This window comes from Protopterus annectens, chromosome 3.part1 (genome assembly GCF_019279795.1).
Source record: "Protopterus annectens isolate FY-2018-M chromosome 3.part1, PAN1.0, whole genome shotgun sequence".
Classification (NCBI taxonomy): Eukaryota; Metazoa; Chordata; order Ceratodontiformes; family Protopteridae; genus Protopterus; species Protopterus annectens.
Genome location: NC_056732.1, coordinates 1,464,660,029 through 1,464,681,839, shown reverse-complemented (window position 1 = coordinate 1,464,681,839; position 21,811 = coordinate 1,464,660,029).

Here is a 21,811-nt window from a genome sequence, read left to right as displayed (position 1 = left end):
AGTTGATATAGACCCTACTCCACTCACCGGGTGGTGCTTTGATGCTTATGTGCGTGCAGTCTATTGCACCCTCTACCTCAGGGTATTCTGCTATTTTGTGGAAGAGACGCATATTACTGGCCAACGCCTCATGGGTGTTGGGGATATATACATGCTCAATGACATGTGCTGACATGGCATCCAGGAACTGGTGGAGTACCCTGGATGCTGATGCCTGTGAAATCCCCATCATATCCCCAGTTGGCCTTTGGAAGGTACCTGTAGCTAGTATTCTTAGGCCTACACATATCTTGGTATCCACTGGGATGGGTTCCCATCTGTTAGTTCTGTGTGTGAGGCGTGCACGGCACAGCTCAACAATTTGCTGTAGGAAGTCCCTGTCCACCCTATAGCACTCCACTATCTCCAGCTCATGTAGCCCTTGGTAGGTTACCCTGGGTCTGTACACTCTTCTCTGTCTCCTCACTGTGGGTTGGTCAGCAGCATTCACATCCTCACCACCCTCAGCCCTTTGCACATGCTGGTTTATGATAGCAAAAGCAGTCCCTAACATTTTTTGTTTTGCTTTCGTTTTGTAAAATTTCCCCATTTGTATCCACCGGGGGTGTAGAGTTTTGGGGAAAAAAACAGGGGGAAAGGTGTTTGCATAGTTTATAGTGGTGTGCTAGGCTGGTCTGCTGCCTGTATAATTGGCTGATTCTGATACATTTCACCTGCCAGCTAAGCTACTTCCCCTTGATTACCTTCCTACTGCTGGTTTCCCTTCCTATTGCCTTCCTGTTTAAGCCCGGGGACACACCATGCAAACACAGTGCTGAGATGTGAACAGAGCTGCTATTTCCTATTTTTTTTTTTTTTTTTTTACACCTGGTTCGTGCCGCGCAAACACGCATATGTGCTGTAAGCACATTTTACAGGATTTTGGCTTGTTCTACCTGTGTACACCATGATTTTCTTGGTGTAAGATAGGCCAGCCCTAGACACACCCCCTGCCTTAGCTTAGCTTAGCTAAAGGCAAACACGAGCCACAGTGCTTCAATTAGCTTACAGCATGCCTGACACACACCCTTCTGATGTCAGCTATGTCTAGGGCTTACACTCATGGTTTTCTTTGTCCTGTACTCTTGGGTGAAGGCTTGCACTGCCAGGGAATCTGGGATTCTCTATCATTCTCCTCATTTGCATAGGATTGCCTGCTAATTCTTGGTTGCATGTCCCACACTCCGCCTTCCCCCTTAGCAACTAATTTGCACTGACCATGTTGTATTCTGCCTGCCATTGACTATTATGGCAAAATAATGATTTTCTTCTTAATGGTTATTTTATTTTTTTTTTTATTTTTAGCCCAATCCCATTTGCCCCTAGCTTAAACGGCTGAAATCGGCCAAAAAAAAAAGTTAAATATTTCATTTTTACACTGTTTTCCATGCCAATGGCCAATTGTATGGCCATCGGCATGGATTACACATCATATGCACACTTTATTTGGGGCTGTCATGCTTCCACTTTGTAGTTTGCAGAAATGTACTCGGTTACTAACCGAGTAAATTTCTGCAGACTGCACTCATCCTGCACGGACAGCTGCCAGCTTCCTGGATCACAAATTACCCTTATTTGCATGGTTTTCACCTGCAAATGAGGGTAATTTACATACAGGAGCTTAGTCTGTGCAGGATTAGTCTAAGAGCTCACGTGCATGTCCCGGGAGCTAGTTCCTGGACGCATGTCGGCCATATTGCTGAAAATAGCTCTTAGACTAATCCTACACACAATGCAGGGCTTCATAAATCCGAGGGTTTGAAAGGTCCAGTTAGAGAAAAAAGATCACCCTTGGACACACACACTAAAGCATGTGTGATCACACACACCACACACACACACACACACACACACATTAAGACCAATTTCTGAAGCCCCATAAAAATGAATTTGGCCTATTTGTGCCCCCTTTCAGTCTATATGTGCCTTATGAAGTCTGAGTAATTTTCAGTAGAACCGCACTTGATTAGTTCTAGCTTCAGACAAAGATCTCGTGCTTGAATTTTAAGTAAAGGAAGAATTAAACTGAATGAAGTGAACATAGGCACAGAGGGATTTTAAAATAATGAGAGACTTTTTTGAATTTTTAATGTTTTCTAGGCACTGATTGGGGCACAGGAAGAAGAGCATGTGCCCTTGTGTGTCCCTGTGTTCTAATGCTAAGGAAATTCTAAGATATGTCAGAAACCAGTAGTATGATTGGTGGTGGTGTTTTTTTTTTCCTGAGAAGAAAACTTAATTTTGAAAGTAAATGTCTTTGTGATTTGGATATAAGTTGTAGTCAAAAAAGTTGTTTTAAACCTCTGTATACAAAATTTCTCTTAAGAATGAATGCTTCATTTTGAACTTGAATTAATTTCTGAGATTGTAATAAAGATGCATAAAGTTTTAATACGAATACATGGCAAGGGTTGGCTATAATGGAATTAAGAAAATTTAGCAATTAAATAATTAAACAGGAAGAGAAATAGAGGAGGATATTGATCATGAATATTCCCCAATATTTACATGTGCTATTCTAATTTAAAGGCTGTTTTCACATAAGAAATTCTTGATAGAACATTTTATGAAGAAGATAATAAGGACATTTTGTTTTATTACAGAAAAATAAATATTTTCAGAAAGATGAATTTGCAAAGAAGCTACATTCTACCACCACTAACTTGGTAGTTTTTAATGCACTACTTGCCTATATACATAAAAATGTATTTCCTCCACCGTGTGAAACAGTAGTTTCAGGTATAGTTTCATACTTAGAAATGTTAAGGTATTCAGACAAATTTTAACAGAACCACTACAGTTGCTGGTTTCCTATGTGTGAAGCAATGCACACATTTAGAGAAAGTTCCTGATAAAGAGTAGACAAATTATAAGTTGTGGTTCACCTTTGATGTGGAAAGTCTATAGTAACACTGAACACAGTCACAGGATGGATGCCCTACAGACATTCATAGGAGATATCCTGCTACTTAATATGTAATGGCACAGCTGAACTAGGGTGGTGGGAAGGTGAGTGCAAGTTGTCAGGAGGTGCAAGTAGCAGTTATTGATGGGGTGGGAATGGCGGTTCTTGCTGAGGTGTGAGTGACAGTTATCGAAGGGGGTGAGTGCAGTTATTGAAGTGATGCGAGTGCAGTTACTGATGCGGTGTGAGTGAGTGGCGGTTATTCATGGGGTACGAGTGGCAGTTATTGATGGGGTGGGAGTGCAGTACAAGTATTCTTTCAAGAAGCTGGTTGATACTGTGGCTCTTAAATGAAAGCAGATGCTACAGTCATGGGTGTTTTTGTAATCTCAGAATTTATTTATTAATTTACATTTGTTTACCGGGAAAGTCTGACCTGGGGCAGAAGCTCATTTTAGCAGAGGCCCAGAAGAAAAGCTCCACAGAAATATAAGCAAAATACAGTAATTAGTACGATAGTATACATATAGTAAGATGCAGAATACACATCCTCTAGTTAGTCTATACAAAGAAGATCAATACAATTTGTTGCCTTATGGATCTTGTCTTAGACAACAATTTTTTTTAAGTTCAATAATCAGCTCTTCAAACAGACCTCAGGTGTGGCTGTGGGGGTGAAGGTCACCCCTGCCTTTTCCAATTTAGTTATGGCAACTTGGGAAATTACATTTTTGATAAATCATCCTGAGGCACATAGGATTTTTACATATTATTGATATATTGATGATTTATTTCTGTTGTGGATGGGAGATTATGATGACTTTGTTTCCTTGGTGAACGATTTGAACAACACTACAAATTTCCTTAAATTTAGTATTAGTGGTTTTGGTAGAAGTTTGAACATTTTAGACATGCATTTAATTTATGACTCATAACATAACACTTTTTCCAGTAGTATTTACAGGAAATCAGTTTAATTCATAGGTTCATAGGTAGGTACTAGGCTATCAGCCCTGGGGCTTATACAAGCCTAGCCAAAAAGCTACCCTGGCTTTTGCCACCCAAGAAAATTATTTTCCTGTGTCACTGTCGAGCAGAGCCACAGAGGTGATCCCCGAGGTGAATTTCCTACTTCCCATCCAATCATCAAGATTTTTCTTGAAGAGTGCTAATGAGGAGCTTTGTTTGATATAGATAGGTAGTTTGTTCCAGAGTATGGGAAGTCTTTTATACAGGAATCTATCCCTCCAGCATGTTCTGTTTATTGTGGTGACAAGGTTTAGGTCCCTAGAGCGTGTAGCTCGGAGGGATTGGGATTTCTTTAAGTGGAGCATGTCCAACAGCTCTGGGTTTGACATAGCTTTGTATGTTAGGCAGAGATCACCTCTGAGTAGGCGATATGCGACGGAGTAAAGCTGGAGTTTTTTGAGACTGTCAGTGTAGGGCATCTGTTTGAGGCCGGTAATCCTCTTTGTGAGGTATTTCTGCGGTTGTTAGAGATATCTTGTGAGGTACATACCAAAAGGGGCATTGTACTCTATAATGGGTCTAATGAGTGATGAGTAGAGGGGAACAATGACCTCTTTTTTTCTGGATGAGAAACCTTTTGTGATGAGGTGTGCCACATAGAAGGATTTCCTGACTAATGTGGCGATGTGATTATCAAAGGAGAGACTACTGTCCACCTGTGTCCCAAGGTCTCTTATCACACTTTCAGTGTTAAGTATACTACCGCCTATGTTATAATTCATGGGTACAGAGTTTTTACCAAAGGGGATGACAATGCACTTTTTGGCATTGAGCTTGAGGCCATGGCTTTGACACCAAGCATCTGTCTCAGTGAGGCCCTTTTGTAGGATGTCCACATCGTTAGGAGTTTTGATTATGGCTCCTAATTTGCAGTCATCTACGAACTTCCTCAGCCAAAGACCTTCTATGTTATCCTGTACTTCAGAGAAGTAGATACCAAACAGGAGAGGACCCAGGACTGAACCCTGTGGTACTCCACTTGTCACTGGTCTGGAGTCGGATTTGGAGTCTGCTACTTTCAGTGTGGGTTCTGTCAGTGAGCCAGTTGACAACCCATCTTGTGACATAGGGATTTATACCTAGTTTAGTGAGTTTATCTATAATTCCAGAGTGGGGGATGGTGTCAAAAGATCTAGATAGGCTGTGTGAACCACCTTACCCTTGTCTACGGCTTTGGTGACTGCTTCAAAGAAGTCTATCAGGTTTAGGAGACATGATCTGTCTTTTACAAACCCAAACTGGGTGGGATCCAGAGTTTGGAGATTACCAATGTTTTTGTTTATAAGTTCCATGATGATACGTTCCATGGCCTTGCAGACCAGACTCATCAGGCTTAATGAGGCGGTAGTTCCTGGGGTCTGTGGTGGCTCCCCCGTTGTGGAGTGGGATAACCATTGCTGTGCGCCATTCAGCAGGCACAAAGCCTAAGGTGAGGCTATGATTAATCAGTATTTACCTAAGGATAGTCTTCACCCACCTCATATGAAGAAATGAGTAGTTAAAGGTCAGCTTATCAGGTTGTGTCATCTTACATCAGATAATGATATGTTTGTCAAGAGCTGGTAAAACTAAGATTTTTTTTGAACTTAGAGGCTATGACACTTGTTGGCTTAAAGGTATAGAAAATTAAGTCATTATACTACAGGACAGTGTTGCTTGTCCAATTTTAAGGACTGGTGTTAGTTTAGGCAATATTCATAGTAAAAGTAATGTGAGGGCAGATAATTTTTGTCTTGCGTTCCCATTGCCTATAGTGAATGAAATCTGGGTTATAAGAGACATTATTAAAGAAAACTGGAAGATTCTATTGGGTAACTGTGATCTTGCTAAAATTATAGGAGCACAGCCAAAGTTTACATTCAAGAAAAAAAATTAACATTAAAAACATGTTGGAATTCACACCAGAGGTTAAAACTACAATTAGTACACCTCACACTTTAGGCACTTTTTTCTTGTGCAAATTGTAGGCAATGCAAGTTTATCAGCAATTCTTCATCAATTACAATCAGACATCTTAATAAGACCATTTGGGCTAAGGGAAATTACACTTGTAATAGTGACAATGTAGTTTATGTTGCTATGTGCCATTCCTGTCCCAGTTTTTATATTAGAAAGACTACTAGATGCCTTAAACATAGAATTTGTGAGCACTGCCTAGCAGTCAAAAAGAAAACTTTACTAATGCTTTGGCTAGGCATGCAACTGTATGTACTGAATTTAAAAAGTTTTCCTTTTGTTTTAGATAGTGTGTTGAGCAATGATTTTTTTGTGGTGATTATAAATCTTTGTTGGAATGCAAAGAATCCTTTTGGCAAATAGACCTGGTTGCTGATCATGCACCAGGTTTGAATGATTAATATTAAGTGATTTTTACAGACGAAATTATGTATATACTTGTTTATTCATAATAGTTTTTATGTCTTCTACATGATGTATTTTTATATGCAGTTTAGTACATATTTATACATATTTTTAGAGATTTAATTTGAGGTTCATTTCTATTGGTGAATTTGTCATGTGACTTTTTCAAATGGTCTTTAAATTATTGTAGAGTGGGTGTGTCAGAGTTTTCTGATGAAGTTCATAGCAATAAAGTGAATGAAAGTGCTAAAAGTGGTGTCCGTGTTTGCTGTTACCTCTCAAGGCTTTGTGTGTGGCTCTTATTGTGGTCCAGTTATTCAGTTGCATAATTAATTGGCTAATTAATTAATTAAGACTTTCCAACTGCATTCCAAATTATGCCCAAAAAAGAGATAAACATATTATCTTTCAGCATAAATATGCTTTCTTTATATTTCAGTAACTGTTTTGAAGTCCTACCATCTCTTTCTTTAACAGAAATGTTTTTTCAGAATTGACACTTGTTAATGAATCAGTGCAGTGTAAGTGCTTTTCAGTAAAATAAATAGCTACAGGGCTGCCCATATCTTTGTTTATGACATATTTCAAATATTCCTGAATCTTATATTTCAAGCTTATATTTGTATTGTTTATATAAAACAAAGAATGTAAGGACTTTAATGCATGCACCATCCCTACCATATGACATGTATAATTGACCTGTTACATCAAGCTTCTTCTCGCTATTAATGGTTTCAAGAAATAAACAATTTTCATACAAACCAAATAATTCTAAGATGGAATGTACCCTGGAAGAAAAAGTCACAGCAACCAAAGATCTGTAAGGGTATTTAAATCAGCTGAAATTTAATAAATCTCCCAAACTCTTTCTTTTATAAAAGGAAATTTTAGGAATCCTTTCAAGCAGGTTATTAAGCACAGCATATTGAGGTGACATATCCCAATATGTTTTAACTATTGGCAAAAACAAAACCACTGCACCAGATAAAGTCCAGACCAGGCTCCAAACATATAATGCAAGAAATCCAAGCAGGCAAAGGACACCCATAGCATAAAACCAATTTATTTAGCAAAAAACATGTAAGCACTTTCACGTAGTACTCCTATGCTTCATCAGACATAAAAATCTATCACAAGCCTACACATTTTATACACTGTTAAACCAATCACTGCTAGCAATTTTTTCCCTCCAATGAAATAATTAGTGGGAACCAAGTGATTTTAAGTAACCTAATACTTTAGCAAAATAAATACATTTTTAGTATGATCCAACCACAACTTATATAATAGATTCAGATATAATAAATAAGACATATGTTACAGATATTTAAATAGTATAATATGCATCGCACATAAACTATTTTACCATGCTATTGCAAATATACTGATGTTTTGGAAAATTTAATGCAGAATTGCATCAACAAAGGCTGAAACAGTCCTGCCATCCGTATAGTTAACTAAGTATAAACCTTATATGAAGTTTACAATAAAAAACTTGAACTGCTACAAGAACACTCATCAATCTACTTAAATGTTCAAAAGACAAATACAAACAGAAAGTATATAAAAATATATAAACAAAACCAAACATCATAACTAAATGCTGCTAACATAAAAATATGTATGTATATAAAAACAGAAAATATATACATAAATAAATAATGTATGGAGAGTATGTGCATATATATATATATATATATATATATATATATATATATATATATGGGTCTACTGCTTTTAGTCGAATTACAGATGGTAGAAAATGATTTCAGGCAGCTCACTTCACTGAAAGCTCATTTGATTGAAAGTTCATTTGGTCGAATTCCATTTGGTCGAAAATGGAATTTAGCCCCTGCCCCACTGCAGTGTGACCCTGGACCCCTGCCCCACTGCAGTGTGACCCTGGAGTGAGAATATAAAGTAAGGGGGGGCATGAGGGGGCACAGCCTCCCACATTTTGCAACTAGTTACTGATGTTATATGTTTCAATGTATTCTTAATGAATACACATGTATATAATAGTGCGTACATTGCAATTATGACCCTTACTTTATATTCTCACTCCAGGGTCACACTGCAGTGGGGTAGGGGCTATATTCCATTTTCAACCAAATGAAATTCAACCAAATGGGTTTTCAGTTTAATGCATTTTCAGTGATGTGGTCTGCCTGATTATTTTCGACCAAATGTAATTCGACTAAAAGCAGTAGACCCATATATATATATATATATATATATATATATATATATATATATAGATATATATATATATATATATGTAGACACACCTATAACTACTATGAAAAGATGTATATCTAACAGCCAAGGCAAAGATAGTGTATTAAAAGGGGGGGGGTAGTTAGCAAATGTAGCTAAGTCTTCTGTCCCTTAAAAAGGGTTTAAGTGACAAAGCTTCACTTGTAGCAAAACAATACATTTTTTGTTCAATCTTATCAAGTGTGTTGCTATTGTTCCCCAAACTTATGGTGCTTAGGTTAGTACTAAGCTAACTGCTCTTGCGAGCTATTTTAAGCTTAGCCAGTTATCCCTTGTGAAACTCAAACCCTGCACCTTGGGTTTGTAAGTCAAACACCTTAACCATTAGGCCACCCTCCCAAATTGCTTGGCAAGCTCTCTAGGGTAAAAAATACAAATCTATGACTGGTAGCTTTTTTAACAATATGTTTGGCAACAGCACTTCTGGTCTATCCATTGTTACTGTAATATATATGTTCCCTAATCCTATTCCTCAAGGGTCTAGTAGTCATGCCAACATAGAACTTAAAACACTGAACACATTGAGCTACTTATATAACATTAACATTTGAACAATCAGCATAATGCCTAAAATATATTCTTAATTTGTACCAGGATGTATAAAAACATTCTTATTGGCAATATACTTGCAAAACTGACAATGTCTACAACCAAATGTTAGATGTCTCTTAGAAATAGTTTTACTAGTTAGCATGCCAGTTCTATGGCAAAGTCTATGTTTTAGTGATTTCAGATTTTTATAAGTAATTTTTGTATATGTCCCCATAACTTGCTCTATCCTATTTGCTGTTAGGACATGAGAATTCGTATGTATAATATCCATAACTTTCCTATTGTCAGAGGTATAAGGTAGACATAATCTACATTCTTTTTTATGATAGTCATCCATTCTGTTAACCAGTGGCATATTTCTTTCTGAGAAATAAGGTTTATCTCTACCTTCCCTTTCCCTATGGACCACTTGTAAATGTTCATCACAATCAGCCTCAGTATATCCTCTATCCCTAAACTCTTTTTAACTATTGCCAACAACATTAGACAAAATTACAAATTAAATTACTTTTTTACCCTCCCTTTTATGTCAAGCAGTGCACCTCGTTGGCCCTCTTCAAATGCAATCTGGACAATTGGATGGGTAACCATAAATTCACTCTTTTTAATTTCTCCAAATCTTTTTGGTTTCTAATACCATGACAGGAATGGACCCCATTCCCAAGTCAAAGTACAATTAAAGTTCATGAAATTAGTATTGTTTTACTCTTTGATGTCAGCCAAAAGTGCTCTTCGCCGCACCCGCAATGTGCCAAGTAATGACTCTTTCTGTAATTCGTATGGAGTTACATGTATTGGTAGCATATCCAAATAAGATTTTAGACTCTTTTTTTTATAAGACCCATTGCTCCTACTACTATTGGAACTTTTTGGGTATCTTTTGTCCACATTGCTCTCATTTCTGTTTGCATATCCTTATATTTTATAATTTGTGTCTCTCTGTGCACAGGACACTGTAGTCCCTAGGTGTGGCGATTTCAATGATCAATGCTATTTTTTTCTTCTTTTCCTGGACCACTATATCTGGTTTTCTACCATCTATCTTTTGAACTGTTGGTAATGGATGATCCCATATGATGTAGACTTCATGATTTTCTGCGATGCTTTGTGACTCATGTTTCCAGTGTTTTTCAGCCACTTCAGTACCATAATGTTTGCACAATCCCCAGTGCAGCAGTCTTGCCACATTGTTATGCCTTTCAATATACAGTCCTTCTGCCATTAGTATGTCACAACCAGCAACTAGGTGTGCTACAGTTTCCAATTCTGTTTTACAAAACCTACATTTGTCTGTTTCTCCCACATGTTCAGTGGACTTAGTAAACCAATGTGTATGTAACCCACTATCTTGTGCTGCCAATATTAACCTTTTGTCTCTTGGTTTGAATTCGCCTCTCCTTAACCATTTCTGCATCCATTCCTGATCAACATGAGGTTATTCCAGAAGTTTTCTATACTCGCAACTATATTTATGCATTTTCCACATTTCTTGCCTTTTCATCTGATCCTTCACCTTGTATTCTCTTTGGGGGGTTTTGTTGACACATTCAGTTGCTGCCTGATTTTTTCTACTTCTGGTTTCATTTCCATTCCTGCATGATGTCAATATTCTTCTGCTAAGTTAAGCAGGGAAGTCATCTTAGATTTATTCTCCTCATATTTCAAAACTTTCACTACGTTTGGGTCTCGTGAGGTCAGCAGATATGTGTGGAGTCCCATGATTGCAGATCTATACATGTAATCACAAATTCACCCTAGGGGTTCCACCTATGTTCAGGATGGACAGAGTTGATAGGCACTGATCATGGAAATAAGGGTAAAACTTGGCAAGGCCTGTAAGGACCCTAGGGTCATTAGCTTAGCAACCTCCTATGATCCTATGATCATTGTGAAGGTTCAGGGATGTTATTCTCATCTTTTTCCATTGATGACTTTGTGTTTGGTGAGACAGGTGTCAGCTTCTAACAGTGGAATCATTCTAAGAAAAGAACATAGAAGAACCAATAACAAAAAGCCGACTGCTTACTGGAGCACTTTACTTGAATTTCCCATTGACATCTGAAGTTCATGTCCAATTAAATTAACCATCCAAAACACAGGAAGACAATGTTTTGATGAAGAGCTGACTTCCAAGGTCAGCAGCATACCGTAGAAGCCGCATTTATGTGTCTGGCTAGGAGAGAAGCAGCAGGACAGCAATCAATGTTACACCTCCATGCTGCTCTGTCCCTAAATTTGGCTTCAGGAAGAGAAATAACATTGTGACTGTGTTTTAGAGCATTTTGATTGACAGTCAGAAAAACCTGCAGCTTGAATAGTTTACCCTGTCACTTTCTCACCTGTCAGTCTGGACTACTTTTTTTCAAGTCTCATTTTTCTTCATTTTCCTTGATCTAAACTTTCACGTAGATTATTTTTCATTTTCCCAGAACCAAACCCACCTATCATAAGTCTTCTTCTTCCTTTCATCACTTTCTCCTTTAAACAATATTTATTTAGGGGATAACAGTTATTTAAATAGGGTGGATATAAGTATTATTTTTAATAAATAATTACCTGTACCTACTTAGTTTGTTCACAAGGTTATGGTTTACACATACTTGCATAAACAGTAATGTTAATATTGTCATAAAAATTCTTAAAGCCTAAGAAATAGAATATAAAAAATGGAAAATGTTGATTTAAATCATATATAATAATAATAATAATAATAATAATAATAATAATAATAATACTAATAATACATTTATTATTGAGATACCTTATGACCTTCATAAGTTGAATTTAACTATAGAAGATTATACGTTACACACTTCTGACAGGTAATTTATTTCATGGGGGAAGTACTTTGTATGAAAGATTTAGTTCATCAGGGTAAAACCTGTTTATAGAGGAAATACACAAAAAATGGTACAGTTGGTGGTACTATCAAAGGTAAATTAATGCTAACAGGGTTTTACCACCCTCAAGCCCTCAAGCCTTTCAAGAAGATGTGGAAATGCTCCTTGAATCAGTTATGCACCAGTGCAAGGATGGACACGCCTGTTTACAACTGGTAACTTTAATCTACCATCATTTAATTGTTCCTGAGTAGTGATAAACAGAAGTATTCTATCCTGCCACATTACCTATATTTGCTCTTCCTGCATCTTCCTGACTGTTCTAACTGTTGTACCTCATGTTAGTTTTTCCTGTGGCTCTAGACATTCTAGGTATTCTTTCCCACTGTCTCCTAAGTTACCTATTTTATGCTTGGCCTTCATGCTGCCTCTCTGCTGCTCCATGCCAACTATCTTTGTCTGTGCTAGACTGCCTTCCTCTGCCTTATTGCCTTTGCCCAAGCAGCTTTTCCCTTCTCCATTTCTTCTGCCACAGCTCCGTGTCAATAATATTTTTCTTCTTTCTCCTCCCTCTTTCTACCAGGCCTTCCTCCACTAATTTGTGTCCCTTGAGCACTCTGTATTTCCTTTAACCTCTTTCTCCTCCCTTCTGCCATAACTTACTACTTTTCCCCTAACTTGTTTATCCTTCCCACATCTCCATTCCTCTACTTTTGCTTTCCACTGCCTCCACAGTTGCATTCTCCTGCTCTGCCTCTTTTCTTAGTGGTTGATTGCCTGATAGCAGTTTGTATCTTTATAGCTTTCTCTCTTTGCTGGCTCTGCCTCCCACTTGGGTTTCCTGATCTTTTTTCTTAAGTGGCTCTACTAACTGGGTAAACTTCTGGGCCGCACACTGTAGTGCTCCTACCCTTCAATGCATTCTACAGATACTTCCAAAAAGTCTGTGAGTCATAGCGCTAACCTGCACATGTACAACTAACCTACCTTCCCTCTCCTCTTCCAGTCTATGCTCCATTTCCTATCCCCTTTTCTGCACCACTCCTGGTCTGCCTTCTTGTCTGTTCTGAGTTTCTATGGCTAGTTTCTCTGACTCTCCTCTTCTCTGCTTGCCATTTTCCTAGTTTTCAGACAATCTTCTCCAAATGCTAAGGATTTTGTCTCCAGCACAATGCTGTATCACTTTATGTTTTGCTTTGCCTGCTTGCCCTGGTCTGTGCTTGCATTTTATTTAAATCATTTTATGAAAACATTTGCTAGGCATATATAACTATACAAGAATGTTGCTTCATATATCACATGGAATGTAAAAAGGAATCATTATCTCAGGTCACATTTTTAAAAAATTAAAATAAATAAGAAAAGGTTTTGAATTATTCATTTTGGATATTATAATTCTCCAGTGGCTTTTCAAAATAAAATTGAGTGTTATCAAACTAATGTGTAGACTAGTTTAATATGCACTTACATAAGCAGTTTTAGCATACTCTGTAATATTCTACATTCTGCTCCCTTCAACCTACCTGTATAAGAATATACCAGTCAGCCTTCCCGACAACTTACATCTGTAGGATAAATCCCGTCACCCTTCCATGCAATCTACTTATGTAGGAATGTTGCTCATATCTCTTTGCAGAAGGGCGAAATAGCCAGGAACTTAGTTGTTCATTGTTTAATCTGCACTTGAGAGCTGCTTTTGCTGTGCTTTTATATTAACTCATTCAAGCCTACAGCGATGTTTTTATAAACTTCCAGTTCACACCCATAGATCCTTATGGCATCCAGACCCTTACTAGATCTGTCTTCTATAACCAAATGTCTTACTAGCTAATAATAGACAGCATTAGAAAGTCCATGGACTTACTAACAAAATTACACTAAGATTGGTAATCTAGTTCATCCTGCAGTAGAGAAATGAATCACTATTTGTCACTTATTATTTATATTGTCATATTTAAGTTCATATTTTCAAAGCCAAGATCCCTACATGTTATTGAGGAGTATGAATGATATGCTATGCTATGCTGGGAGACAGGAAAATTCATTGCCAGTATCCATTTATATCATACCCTACCTGAAACCATGTCATGATAGCTGTTTAATGGTAATTATGACAATAACAAATAGTTCCATAAGTACTTAATACTTCAACAAACAAGCGACTTACAAACTGTTCCATGACATCAAGTGAAATGTTAGATGTTGTTGAAGAAAAATGTCTTTGATATTTGCATCATAGAGTATCAGAATATTAATGATATTATTCAGAGGATTAGAATATATGTGCAGAAGCTATGGACATAATTATTAGAATATGAGTGCAAAAGTTATGGACATAATTATCAGCACTGTTAATGCTGACCATATATTTCTGAGTACAGAATTTATGGACAGTATAATGAGTGCAGCAACATTAAGATTTGATCCAGATATTGCTGATATCTACCTCTACTGTACATAATAAAGCATTCTTAACTGAACTACAGTGTGTTCAGACTTTATTTTGAAAGGTACAAGAAGATATGGCCCATAAAGGAGAAACTGGAACCTGTTCAGCACAAGTTTAGCTAATTAACAGATAAAGACATTCATTCAAGTCTCGTTCCAGTTTCTTCCAGTTATTTCCTGCTCACTCCAGTATTCTACAGTCTTATCAATTCTTACAATGGTGAGCCAGCCAGGAGCTTTTGGTTACAACAAAAACGAGCAGATTCATGGGTTAAAGATAAAATAAATCCCAGTTCAGCTGCCACTGCTGAAGTGTAGGCAGTCAAGTTGCTCTATTTCAGAAATAGTTATTCTCATAAAAGCTAAAACAGATTGAAAATGGCCAGTAAGGAAAAAAAATAACAGTTTCAGACTAGTATGAATTTACCATTCTGGAAGCACATGTTGTGTATGCTATACCATACAAATACTGTGTATGGTATACCAGAAATGACAGTCAAGTTAATTTACATGATAAAGGGTTTAGAGTTACAGATCTGGTAAATTCATTTGTTTGTGTTATTACTTGGTTTAGCAGACATTGTTAAAACCTTTGACTTATGGAAGTAAAGTGTTGCAAGGCATAAAACATATCTTAATTCAGGCAGAGACAGAAAATCATTCACAGATATTAAAATGATGATTTGTTAGATTAAAAATATAGAGTTTAAAGTCAATGCTACATTTTAAAAGTGACAGTGCAATCAAAAGTTCAGATTCCTTGCAAGAAAAGAGTGCAGCATAAATATTATGTGTCATTAATGCCACAGTTTCAAATCTCATGCTAAACTTCACATACTTGTATAAAGGACAAACAAGTACATTTCCAGAATCAGATCAGTTCAACTCTGGTAATAAATGTGTACATGTAAATGGTTCAAGACTGCATATATTTTATGCAGAAATTGCAGTTTACCAAGCACATCAGAGGCACAGACTTTCATAACCGAGTTATTAGATTATGGGCCAGTTCAGTGAGCTGAACTAAAGACAGTACTGTATGCTATAAAACAGTATGGTAAAGATCAGTTTAATATTGTAAAAGTTTTATGCAGTAACAGTTCTTATTATTCATCCAAGAAACTTCTAGACAGTGATGATAAATCCTTGCAGCATTCACTAGTACTGAAAGAGTTAAATGACCTTGTCAAAAAGAACAGCTACATAAATGTATCCTCTCAATGATGCGTTCTATCTAGTCATTAACTATAAAACAACTTTTCTGAGAAATATTGTTGTAATGCCAGTTAATGATTTGAATTAAATATTTCTATATACAGTCATAAAGCAATTACCAGGATAAATAATACTCTTGCAGTGCATGGATCACCATAGCTATCCTCTGATGTTAGAGAAAAAACAAGCTTCTTAAACATCTTTTTGACATAATAAAGGTGTTACCCCATAGTTTAAATACATTTTGTCTATTTACTGCAAAATGGGTTAGGAATTTTAACCTGTAACATTTTCATACATAATAGTTTAAATCTTAGCAGCTTCCATTATTTTGATATGTTCTCCAGTATACTTTTATTCAGTCATAAGATTAAATTACTGGTGTTAAGTAAGTCAAAATTATATCTCCAGCACTTATTGTCAGCAGATAAACTCACTGGTTAAGTGTCAGTCTAAGCTGTAACAGTTAATATGTGATATACATAGATGTTTGCTTTAAAAATGTGGTCAAGTGCACTGCAGTTTTACCTCTGTACTGTGTCAGTTTTGATTATACAAAGTCCCTCTGAAAGTTGATAGAAGTGTTAACAACAAAACACTCAATCAAGTAACAACATTATAAGTAGTCTCTTGGATAAGGGAGATGTCTAAATTGTGATCTTGTTGTCTCCAGCCATGGGAATTATCTTTGAAAAGCTGAAAAATGCAATCAGAGGAACATATTTAATGTCTACTAAAGAAATATTAATATACTTGTACATTGTATTGCATTTCAGTTTATGTTAAACATGAAATATGATGTGATTTCAGAACTATTAATGTTTTTATTCCAATATGACTTTGCAAATATTAATTTAAACACTGGTTTTGGACTTGAGTAGTCTAAAACAATTGCACAACAATGGTATTGTATTATACAGTAATGTCAGTAAATAGTTTTCAACAGATGTATGAAATATACAGTTATAGATTTTAACATGATGTTTATTAATACCCTAAATTATTTTGAAATGATACTACCTTAATCAAAATACTTGTACCTTTTTGAAACCTGATTAGAAATAAGTATTATTGAATTACAATAAGATGAGTAAAGAATATATGTATATATTTTAGCTGATTAGATTATCTTAATATATTATTCAATTATCTTTATTTAAAAACTAAGAGGATAAGAGAAACTGATCCAAATATTATTTGTGAGGGTAGAAAGTTTGTTTGGTTAGATTCACTAACCAAACAAAGAGGTATATTACCTCATAGTGATAGGGAATGGTTTTTAAGGTTAAGAATTACAAGTTTGGAAGTTCTTTGTTTTTTGTTTTTTTTTTATTCTATCACTTTGCTGTCGCTCAGAAACATGCAAAAATCATACAAGAAAAACTTTCTGAATTCTGTATTCAAGATGGAACTAAGAATAAACAATATTTACATAAACTCACACATAAAACAAACTCAAAACTAGGAAATGAAATGTTTATCCATAAATGTTAATGGTCTAAATAATAGTAATAGAAGGAGAAGCCTATTCAAGTACATAAACTTACATAAACCACAAATAGTCTTTTTACAAGAGACACACTTATTAGATAAAGATATAAACAACTTAAATATTAATAATTACACAGTACTAATAAACTCTCAATACAAAACAAAAAAAGAGGAGTAGGTATACTACTTCGCAACTCAACTATAACACCTAAAATAATCACTACTCATCAAGATACATCAGGTATGTTTTGTCTAGTTTCAATAGAGTTAAATAAGAGAATCTATACGTTAGTAAATCTATATTGGATCCCAGGACTAGGATTAAAAACAGTTAAACAGCATTTTGAAGAGATAATTCATTTAACTAAGGGTAGCCTGATATTGGCAGGAGACTTCAACTGTATAATGAATGAAAAAGATACAGATTCTAAATCGAAAAGAAGAAACAACCTATCTCTAAAGCACTATCAAAATTTATAGATACATTGTATTTAAAGGATATAAATGAATTTGCAGAACCAGACTCACTAATCTTCACATTTTATTCTCATAGATATAAAACTAACTCTAGAATTGATAGAATATATGTTGCCAATGACCTAATAGCAAAAATCGACAAAGTCAAAATCATAAATTGTCCCTTATCTGATCATAATGCCATAGTCTTTGAGATAGAGCTTACACCATTTTATTCAAATCCCATTACTAGGATACCTTCCTATATCACAAAATTGACAGATTTCGAATAATTTTATGAAGAAACAATCAAAAACTTTCTAGAAATAAATTACACAGAAGATATTTCAGAAATATATGTCTGGGATTCATTAAAAGCAGTTACATATGGGAAGATATTATCCTGGTACATAAATAAAAGGAAGTTATGGAAAAAAGATATGCTAGACTTACAAAACAAAGCAGATAAATTGAAACTGGAAATACAAAGGGTAATGCTACTCAAGTTCAAGAACTTACACAAATCAATAAGAAGTATACAGAATTGCTACATCATAAGATTATGATTAACTTAGAAAAGATAAAAATAAACTCATACTCTACTAATTCAGCACACCTGAGATACTTAACTAATAGAACAAAAAAAAAATAATTAAATCTAAGCAAATAAAAGAAATATTTATTCCTAATACTAACAAAAGAGTTACGGAACTAAATGATATTTTAGAAGCATTCAGACTCCAATTTAACATTGATAATTCCATAAATACTCAAGATACACCTACTAAGGATATAAAAAATACTTAGAAAACAATATTCATATTAAATTAACACAAGAACAAATAGACATTATAAACAAACCAATCAATATGACAGAATTAAAATCACAAATTAAAAAGCTCAAGACAAATAAAGCACCTGGCCCAGACAATATGCTACCAGAAATAGGTTCATAGGTTCATACTAGGCTATCTGCCCAAGGGCATTTATAAGCCTAGCCCATAGTTATGTGGCTTTCGCCACCCCTTTAGTTTGAATAAAAACTATGCCTATCATTTTGCTGTGCCTCTGTCAAGCAGTGACGCTGAAGTAATCCCTGGGGTATATCTGCAATCTCCCATCCATTGGTCAAGATTCCTCTTGAACAAGACCAGAGAGGTGCTCTGCCTCACATGTACCGGGATTTTGTTCCACAGCATAGGGAGTCTCTGGGTGATGAATCTGTCCCTCCAGCACGTTCTATTTATAACCGTGTCAAGGTTTAAGTCTCCGCCCTTGTGGTTCTGAGGGATCTAGATTTTTGAGGTGAAGCATATTCATCAAATCTGGGTTTGACATGGCCTTATATGTCAGGCACAGGTCACCTCTGAGCAAGCGGTATGAGACTGAATAGAGCTGGAGTTCTTTCAGTCGGGCAGCATAAGACATATTTTTGAGACCCTTTATCCTTTTGGTGAGGAACTTTTGGGGCCTTTCAAGCTGCAGCAGGTGTCTGGTCAGGTACATTCCGAACGGGGCATTGTACTCAATCATAGGTCTAATAAGTGATGAGTACAGGGGACGATGACCTCCCTTGATCTAGATGTGAATCCCTTCATGATCAGGTGGGTGATATAGAAGGTTTTCCTAACTACTTTAGCAACATGAGTGTCAAACGAAAGGCTACTGTCAACCTGGGTCCCCAGATCTCTGATGACTTTTCTGTGCTCAGTGGATTGCCACCTATATGGTAGCTAGGGGTAGCCTTGTTTTTCCCAAAGGGTATGACTATGCATTTTTTGGCGTTTAACTTCAGGCCATGGCTCTGGCACCAGTTATCCATTTCTGTGAGGCCCTTCTGGAGGATATCTGTGTCAGATGTGTTTTCGACTATGGCGCCCAGTTTGCAGTCATCTGCAAACTTTGTCAGCCATAACCCTCCTGTGTTTGCTTGTACTTCAGAAAAGTAGATGCCGAACAAGAGTGGACCCAGGACTGAGCCCTGTGGGACACCACTTGTGACAGGCTTTGAGTCTGACATGGCTCCAGCAACTCTGACCCTGTGGGTTCTGTCACTTAGCCAGTTTGCAACCCATCTTGTGATGTATGGGTTTACATTCAAGCTGATGAGTTTTTCGATGATACCTGAGTGGGGTATTGTGTCAAGGCCTTTGCCAGGTCGAGGTAGGCTGTATGGACTGCCTTTCCTCATCAATGGCCTTGGTGACTGTCTTGAAAAAGTCAACCAAGTTTAAGAGGCAGGATCTGCCTTTGACAAAGCCAAACTGAGTTGGATCCAAAGTCTGCAAGTTCCCTATGTCTTTATTTATGAGTTCCATTATGATCCTCTCCATGGCTTTGCAGATAAGGCTTGTCAAGCTAATGGGGCGGTAATTTCCAGGGTCTGTGGAGGCACCGCCTTATGAAGTGGGACCACAGTCGCCGTGCGCCACTCCTTGGGTACGTATCCTGAGGTGAGGCTAAGATTAAACAGCTGTCCTAACTGTGGGTTTAATTCCTCATTGAGTTCATGAAGCACACAGCCGGGGACACCATCCGGTCCCATGGATGCTGTGTTTTTGCCTTAGTGAGGGCAGTTCTCACCTGGGCGTTGGAGATGTTTGGGGGCTACAATCCTCTGGAATAGATATCTCTCCTTTTGGGGGAGGGGAGAAGTTTGCACTGAACCTGTCAGCCAGTATGTTGGCAATGTGTGTAGGTTCAGTAATTTTCACATCATTTTGAACTAATTCTGAGCATATCTGGGAGTTTCCTCCTAGGTTTCTAACATAGCTAAAGAAGGCCTTATGATTCTCTTTAGAGTCCTTGGCGATTTTTCTCTCAAAATTTGCCTTGGATGATTTTATGAGAGCTCTTAGTTTTTACTTATAATGATCAAAGGTGTCTTACCTTTCAAGGATTTTGCTCTATCTTGTAGTAGCTTCCTCCTTTTGTTGTAGAGCTTGTTTATGGCTGGGGTCCACCAGACTGGACACTTGCCTTTGGTACAGAGAGTCTTAGTTTTGTTTGGGATTGCCTGATCCATGCAGTCCTGTAGGTGCTGGTAGAAGGCATTTGTAAGTGATTCAGCGGTTTGAGTAATGTTTACCACTGGCTCAGGGGCCTTAAAGGAGACCACACTAGTTTTTAGAAGTGTGAAATCAGCTTTTGAGAAGTTTTTCACTGTGGTCTTTTTGTTTCAGGTGGGGCGGGATGAGGACCTCCAGCGAGATTAGTTTATGATCTGATCTCACCAGTGAGGGGTATACTTCGGTGTTGAACATTTTGATCCCATGTTCGTGATGATGAGATCAAGTATGTTTTCTCCTCTTGTGGGGATGGTGACTAGTTGTTCCATGGCATTTGAGTTTATGAACTCCAGGAATCTTTGGGTTAGAGTGTTCGGGCTTGAGTAGTGTTCCCAGTCTATATTAGGGTAGTTAAAGTCACCTAGTATGATGGTGTTTGGAGATACATTTATCCCTCCAATGTTTTCAGGAAGGCCATGTGAGGTTCCTGAGTTTGAGAGGGTGGCCTGTAACATGCTACAAATTGCAGAGCAGTCTTGCCTATGGTTAATTGCACCTGGATGGTCTCCGATGCATCATGCGTTGCCACCAACCTTGAGGTGTGGGTGTCCTTTATGAATATGGACACCCCTCCTTTCTTGGTGTTGTCCGGATTTTGGGGCGGAACGCATGATATGAGGTGAAACCTGTTAGTGCTGGGGTGCTCTCAGGAGCCTTGAACCAGGTTTCTGTCACAGCACAGACATCGATGTTCTCCATATTGAGAAGGGCCTCGAGTGCGTGCATCTTGAGATTGAGACTTCTGGCATTGAGCAGCATTACCCTTAGTTTTTTCCTTTTGGTGTTCTAGGGTGGTAGGTTTAGAATTTGAGCCTTGCCTAAAAAGGCACTATGGGGTGGCAAGAGCCTTTGCCAATATCCGGAAGCCCAGGGTGACAGGTGCAAGCCATCCCTTGAAGCAGCGTGGCTTGTCCAGCATGTCTTCCCAGGCAGACAGACATTGGATCCCCTTTGAATGACACCAGAATTTAAGCCAATTATTAAAGCTGATCATCTTATCACTGTATTGTGGCATCATTCTAGGTGAAGGTAGGATACTGCTCAAGGTCAGGGTCATACCTGCCTGGGCTACATAATCAGAGAGCTCCTCGATGTCCCTTTTCATGTAGTCCAAGGAGGTACGTCTCAGG